Source organism: Bombus fervidus, chromosome 13, assembly GCF_041682495.2.
Source record: "Bombus fervidus isolate BK054 chromosome 13, iyBomFerv1, whole genome shotgun sequence".
Lineage (NCBI taxonomy): Eukaryota > Metazoa > Arthropoda > Insecta > Hymenoptera > Apidae > Bombus > Bombus fervidus.
The window spans coordinates 7,081,121-7,087,880 of NC_091529.1; the positions used below are offsets into that span (position 1 = coordinate 7,081,121).

At 34.0% G+C, this 6,760-nt stretch overlaps 1 protein-coding gene across 4 annotated transcripts in view; it reads right to left on the reverse strand.

Annotated features, from left to right (window-relative positions):
• The window catches only part of LOC139993634 (uncharacterized), a 98,470-nt gene extending 93,293 nt beyond the window's left edge, over positions 1-5,177 (reverse strand). For all 4 annotated transcript variants that reach the window (XM_072015546.1, XM_072015543.1, XM_072015544.1 and 1 more), the window contains exon 1: positions 4,733-5,177. The gene's annotated coding sequence lies outside the window, so the exon portion shown is untranslated. The remainder of the gene's footprint in view (positions 1-4,732) is intronic.
• Between the last annotated feature and the right edge of the window lie 1,583 nt (positions 5,178-6,760).

A 6,760-nucleotide genomic window follows, 5' to 3' on the forward strand; every position in this document is an offset into this window, starting at 1 on the left:
ACAAAAATTCGTCACATTTGCGTCAGATTATTTACCGAGTTTCTATTGCACATCCATTTTAATCAAATTCATACGCATCAGGGAGAACCGTGCCGTTCCTTCGGCTGTCAACGAGAAACGAATCGAAAACAGATCGATCGAAAAATTGTTTTTCTCTTGCCGGGAATGCGAAACTCGTCGGACATCGAAATAAACGAAATAATTGATAGATCGTCGCGCGTCGGATATACGATCGCAATTTGTACTATTTCTCTGTTGGCGTATCGTAACGTGTGTCACGGAACGTGAAAATATTCGCACCGATAACCGATGAATGGAAACGTTTCGCAGCAGAAGCTCGGGAAAAGCGCTTAAATATACGGTCGAATCGATATTTATTTAAAAATTCACGCAACGTCTCTTTCACCGGAATAAAATTTCTGCAATTACAAAGCAGAATGACAAATGAAACTGAAGTATTTTTAAAATATGCATATTTCCTAATGATTTTTATCAACAAACAATATATTACGATGCTTGTCATGCTTTTCGCGACTTCTGGCGAAACGAGAGGGTAAAAAATGATGAGTTTGAAAACATTCGAGAGAAATAAGAGACGAACAGAACCTGGCATCGTAACAGCCTTAATCCTTTCACATTTGACACTGCGTATATACGACAGTGTATTTCAACAAGCTATTACATCGCTATTATAAGCTATTCGTAAGCAGTGTTTTCGCTACAAACAATAATTTTATTAAAAGTACCTGTTGCAAATTGAAATTTTCTGAATTTTAATTTTGAATTTTCTATATCAACGTCTTGGTCTTGTTTTTACAAGCCAAGGGTTTTAAACATACGTTAAATATTCAATACGACTGAAACAAACAGATATGAAGGAGAGAGATGAAACAAGAAGGCACAAAGGGGAAAATCGAAATACGTGAATCGATAAAGATTCTCTTGCTATCCTTTAACTAGTTAGTACGATATACAAATACAACAATAAACATAGTGGTGTAGAAGTACTTCTTACACCAACTGTATATATAATCTCTCTGCTTATAGTTTGAAAAATAAACCAAAAATTACCTACGTTCAATTCATCAATTATATTTATTTCTTCGACATCGTCGTTAATTTCCAATTTTTCAACGACCCTTACACAGAACCCATTGCCACAGCTTTGTAACGTCGGTGTTAACGAGTTTCCTTGTGCGTTCAACGAGGTAACACCCGTGAACACCCATCGCAAAAGATCTTCAAGCTCTGTCTATGTTCCAAGGTTTCCTGTTGGCAAATAGAATCTGTACAAGAGTACATCGAAGGCGTCATCCGAGGTAAAGGTATTTAGCCGGTCACGCGAGACATCGTGTCATCAAACAGCCAATTAAATAGTAAAACGCGACGAAAGTACTCGACGAATCGATCTTTCCGCGAGTAACACGATCTTCCACGTGATTCCTCGATAATTCGTTTGTACGTGTATTTAAGTAATTAGATTTTCAGTTAATCGTCCATTAGTGTTGTAATCTGTGACACGAGTCTCAAGTATCTATTTCGATAATTTATTTCGTTCCGTTTTCTACAAAATTGATAAACAACCTGCCACAACTACGATCCACTTTTAACATTTCTCGCAATGTTTAGATTAGAAGAGCGTAGGCTCGTTGCCGATGTTTGCTTATTCGCCTTCAACTTCGTAAACTGCTATATATTATATTGGTCGGAAATTTCCCAGTTATTAACACTAGAACTACCGATAGTTAACACGAAGCTATTTCTACCAAAACCAGTGAAAATCACTGGTTTTTAAACAATACGTAATAATAGAATATTTTTATATTTATTGATTTATTGCTTTCTTACAAAAGGAATTCCATGTTATGTAGTACATTTTTGGTATTATTAATCCATCTGCGACCATGATCCCTGAACGAGGGTTGGCACATTTATAAAATTAAATAACCAATCATTCTTAACTGGTGTGGTATTTCTAGTGTTAAAACTCGATGCTCGTCCGAGAACTCTCGCACGATTTCTCTCGTTCCGTACATCCACCCACAGAACCAACGATGCCCCTAACAGTTGTATTAATCAAATACGTACATGTGAACACGCCAACTCACTCATATACCAGTTGGACTTTTTGTAAATCGTTGCCTACGTTTAAAAAACATACGAAAAACGCTTTACATTCGTCTTCATTTCCATGGCACGTATGACTAGTGTTATATTTTTGTTACATGTTGATATATTCGTTTAGTCAATGACGGTTGTATCTAAAGTAAAAGGTTTATTTTCAAAACGCCTACAAACGAACGATCGAATAAATCAATAATTTTACTTCGATGGTATTTATTTACTATCGAGTAATCAATGCTATTTTATTTTATTTTAGTTACTTTCTAATATTAGGTTGGCAACTAAGTGCCAACTCAGTTAGTGCCAACCCAATAATTATCTTCCAATAAGAGTTTTCGTATGTTTTGACGTACCGAAGTGAAGGTTAATTTAGAAAATAAAAAATATTCTTTAACGCGATTGAAAATTGTTTGCAATACGTTCTTTTCTTCTTTTTGTGATATTTCACTTTTTTAGATAGCCCTTTTCGATGTATCGAAGTTTGAAAATAATCGCAGATTCCGACTAAATCGTGAAGTATTACCAATTATAGAATAATTTCAAGGAAATTTTATTTCTGATATTTGTACATTTGTGCATTTTGGCATGCCGTTCTATATTTTTGTACATTTATACGTGCCATAAATGCAGAAATGTCAACAAGTATAATTCTCGGAAGCCTTTTCGTAAATCGTAACTCCCCGTTTCTTGAGATAAATCCACGAAATGTCGTACGTTCGATTTGTACACGAAACTTGTTCCGCCATTTCTTCCGAGAAAAATTCCCAATGCATATTGCGGTAAAAAGGAAGGAAAAAACCGAGTCGCAAAATTCCAGCGAATAGCTTTGATGAATTTTTGCTTTTTTATAATACTTTTATGTTACGCTTGCAAAACCGTCCTTTTGGTACTCAGAATTTTATCATGAGGTTTTCCTTTCCTTTTTTCTTTTTTTTTTTTTTTTATGAAAGAAACGAGTAAAAAGAATTTGATTACGACAGTGATCGGGATTAAAAGGATTTTTATTGGAACAGAGAGATATAAATTTGTCATGGGAAGACGGATGGTTTTTCAATTGTGATAAAATGGAATGAAAATTGAGAAAACGGCCAAATTTCTAGCGAACGTAAAGTAATAACACTCGTTGTATATTCTCGAAGGCTGCGAGTTATTCAATTTTTATAACGAATTTTCAATCATTGGGAGAAAATTATATGTAAAATAATTCCTTTTCTAACTGTTATTTGTTATGCATATCTGAACGTTTATTAATATTAAATAAACCGTAATGTTAAATACGTCGACCAATGAAAAAGATCTCATTGTGTGGAATTACATACGCGTAATTCAATCTCATAATTCCTCCTAATACCTACATATTCGTTTTTATATCGAATACCAAAATCTCATTTATGATCCTCTCTCTTTTGTTTCATTTGCAATTTCATTTCGAAAAATGAATTCTTATCCTATACCTACGTATTTATCTTTATTGTTCAAAATAAACTACCATATACATCATAATATTATTACGACGTGTATGGTTGCCCTGCTGACGTAATATTATGCTTTTTTCCAGGATAGAACACGGCTGAGTGTCTCTTGCATGACGTTATTACCGAAATTTTCCGAACATTCTGTCACAAAATAGGATCAGTCAAATAAATAAAATTTCGAAGTAATGGAAATTTCGTAAATAGAATAAATTTTGCAAATTGCTAATCTACTAATTACTAATCTAATCTGATCTATTAATAATATATGATATAATATGTACATTTATATAACACTGAATTTACTAAAAATAATAGTTATTATTTCCATTTAATGGAATTCTTACTCGAGACCTTTAACGTATTAAGACTTGTAAGCGGAAAACTTCCCTTTATGCATATATATACAATCATAATCTCAATGATAATTATATTAAAACGACATCAATCTTAATCAACTCACTGCTTTTCGAAGAATCTTCTAAAAAAGACTTATTATTCCATATTATCAATTTTTATTATTTCTCTGCATAAAAAACACGTCCCCCTAGCGGGTACGCACTTAACTAAAAAACACAAGCAGATACAAAAACGCGCGCTTTTTGTCAGCCGCCATATTTACTTCCTAAATCAAATTCAATAATCAAATTGAAGTCAATTGGAACCAAGGATACAAGCGTTGGAAAAAAATTTGTCAACAAAGGAAAGGAAAACAGACGGGACAGGATCACACGACAAAGACGAGCGAACGTGCGTTGTACAATTGTTAAACCGTTATAGACTCGAACATAGAGAAACATAGTCGTACATTATTAATATAAGTTGTTGATTTATTGCTGAAATCCGTATAATTGTTTTCCCCATTGTCAACCAAATATATGTTGTTATTAATAATTACGTTGTTAATTTGTTAAAATACAAGTTATATTGGTTTGTCAATGAGGATCTTAAATCTAGAAAATATGTGCGAAATACGTATAATTCTTTCGCCTTTCGTTGATTTAAGAGCATTGTGCGTTTTCGCTAATATAAACACGGTATGCGTGCTAGGCGCACGTGTTCCGGGGAAAACAATAACAAACACGGTTTCGACTAGTTTCGAGCATCAAACTACAAAGTAAAACGTTATCACTTACCACATACGATACGTTCGGCGTCACACGCGCTGTTTTCCTTCCATCCTTCTTCCCACTAGACCAAAGAAGCTAGTCTCTTCTTCTCCGATCGAAAAGCCTCCTTCTTCGATCAAAAAGGAAGCGAATTATATTCAAAAAGCACGGTCATTCGTCAAGTACAGTCTTCATTCGAGCGAGATATCACACGAAATATGCATGTATATAAACGATACAAACGATACGAAAAAACACACGCGTACGAAATCACGGAGAAACTTCGAACTAAAATTAATGTTAAAAATTTCCAACTATTAAAGTATTGATTTTCACGGAGCGTTACACGGTTATGTTCGTTGTTTTATGTTTTGATTCGCGGTTATTGGACCGTACACGTTGTTCGTCGCGCGTTTATACCGACGACGATCACCGTATCACGTGTTACTTGGTCGACTGACGAACCTCGACTGCCGCCCCAAAGCCAGGATCGCTTCGTGCTATCCCCACCTATGCGCGCTTCCCCCACGCCAAGGGCCCATGGCTTCAAACATTTACATATCTAAGGTAGTAAGCTTCCTTGAGTTTGGCTGCCCTTTGAACCTTCAGGGTGGAATAAAGTTTAACTGTCGAAACGTAACTCGTAAACGTGGAATCGTTTTTCTGTGCTTGACTATCTAGCTTTTTTCAGCGACTTTGATCTCGTGGACTATTAAAATATATTTTTTCAAGCACGTGAATTTTTACAAGTGAAGTACCTATGCATGTTCTATACTAACAGATAGATCATACTCCGTAGTAAAAATATTAAATTATAAAAAGGTTCGATTTCAGAACAGATACAACGTGAACTACCATTGCATGACCTCTGTTAAACATGAAAGCGCGTACAATTCAGATGCCCGGCTATTTTTCAGCTTTTGTAAAACAGATCGAGATGAAACATACCCTGTTTTCTTCCCCGGACACTAAAGTATGCAATAGAGAAAACCAAACAAAAATTCCAAAAATTAGATTTTTCCACTCCATAGCTTATGAACTATTTCTAGACGACTATTGTGTTCCTTTTTATTCAATGCACAAATACAACCCTTCTATTGTTTTATTACAGTATTAGATAGATATTCGATATTCAATACATCAGCCTTATACCGTCTTATTGTGCGTATAGATGTCTTGGTTTATCATTTCTTTGCCAATTTTCTTTTTTCCCTTTTAGGTGAGAAGCTTGTGGTTAGTAGTTTCTGTAGTTTAAATTACGGACGACTCTGAATTACGGACAGATGATACTATCAAGAACTATTACAGAGTGTTATTATATGACTACTATAGAATACTTCTAGCATTAGAGATGGGTGGTCATGTCAGAAAAAGATATCAAAAACCTGGTAATTTATGGTTTCTTTAGTAATTACACAGTGTGCGGATATCGTATATAATTAAATTAATTCTATAACTCAATTAATCTTGGTGAATGTTAATAATACTCTGCTGTAATAATATGTGAGATGGCAATATTATGAAATACATAATGGCAATATTATGGTAGTATTATAATCAAAGGTAAATTGCACAATTTCTAATCTTCGGTTTAAGCAACAGCTGATATCATATAATAGTGACATTTATAAATATCCTACAAGTTTCTTAAATCTGTTGAAATCCCAGAAGATTAAAAAAATTGGTCTTAGAATTGAAAGTGAAATTGAAATTCAAATTAAACTTCATTACGAAAATAATTTTCCTTTGCTGAACTGAAACTATAGTCCCAACATTTTAATAATGATTTACTATGATACTACATATTTTCATTCAAGAGCGATTCAACTGTTAAAATTGAAGAGACCTGTTCTGATCAAATTTTCTGCGCAAAATATTATTTCTGTGAAATAAATCCAATGCCAAGAGATTGAAATTATTCATTTTTCTACATCATCCACGAACAATGTACAAAATACATCATGGTAAAAAATTAACTATAAAATTTCACGGTAGAGAAAACAACGGAATAATTACAATGCCAATCAGTTAACCGGGTCATGTTAGAATTTCCAT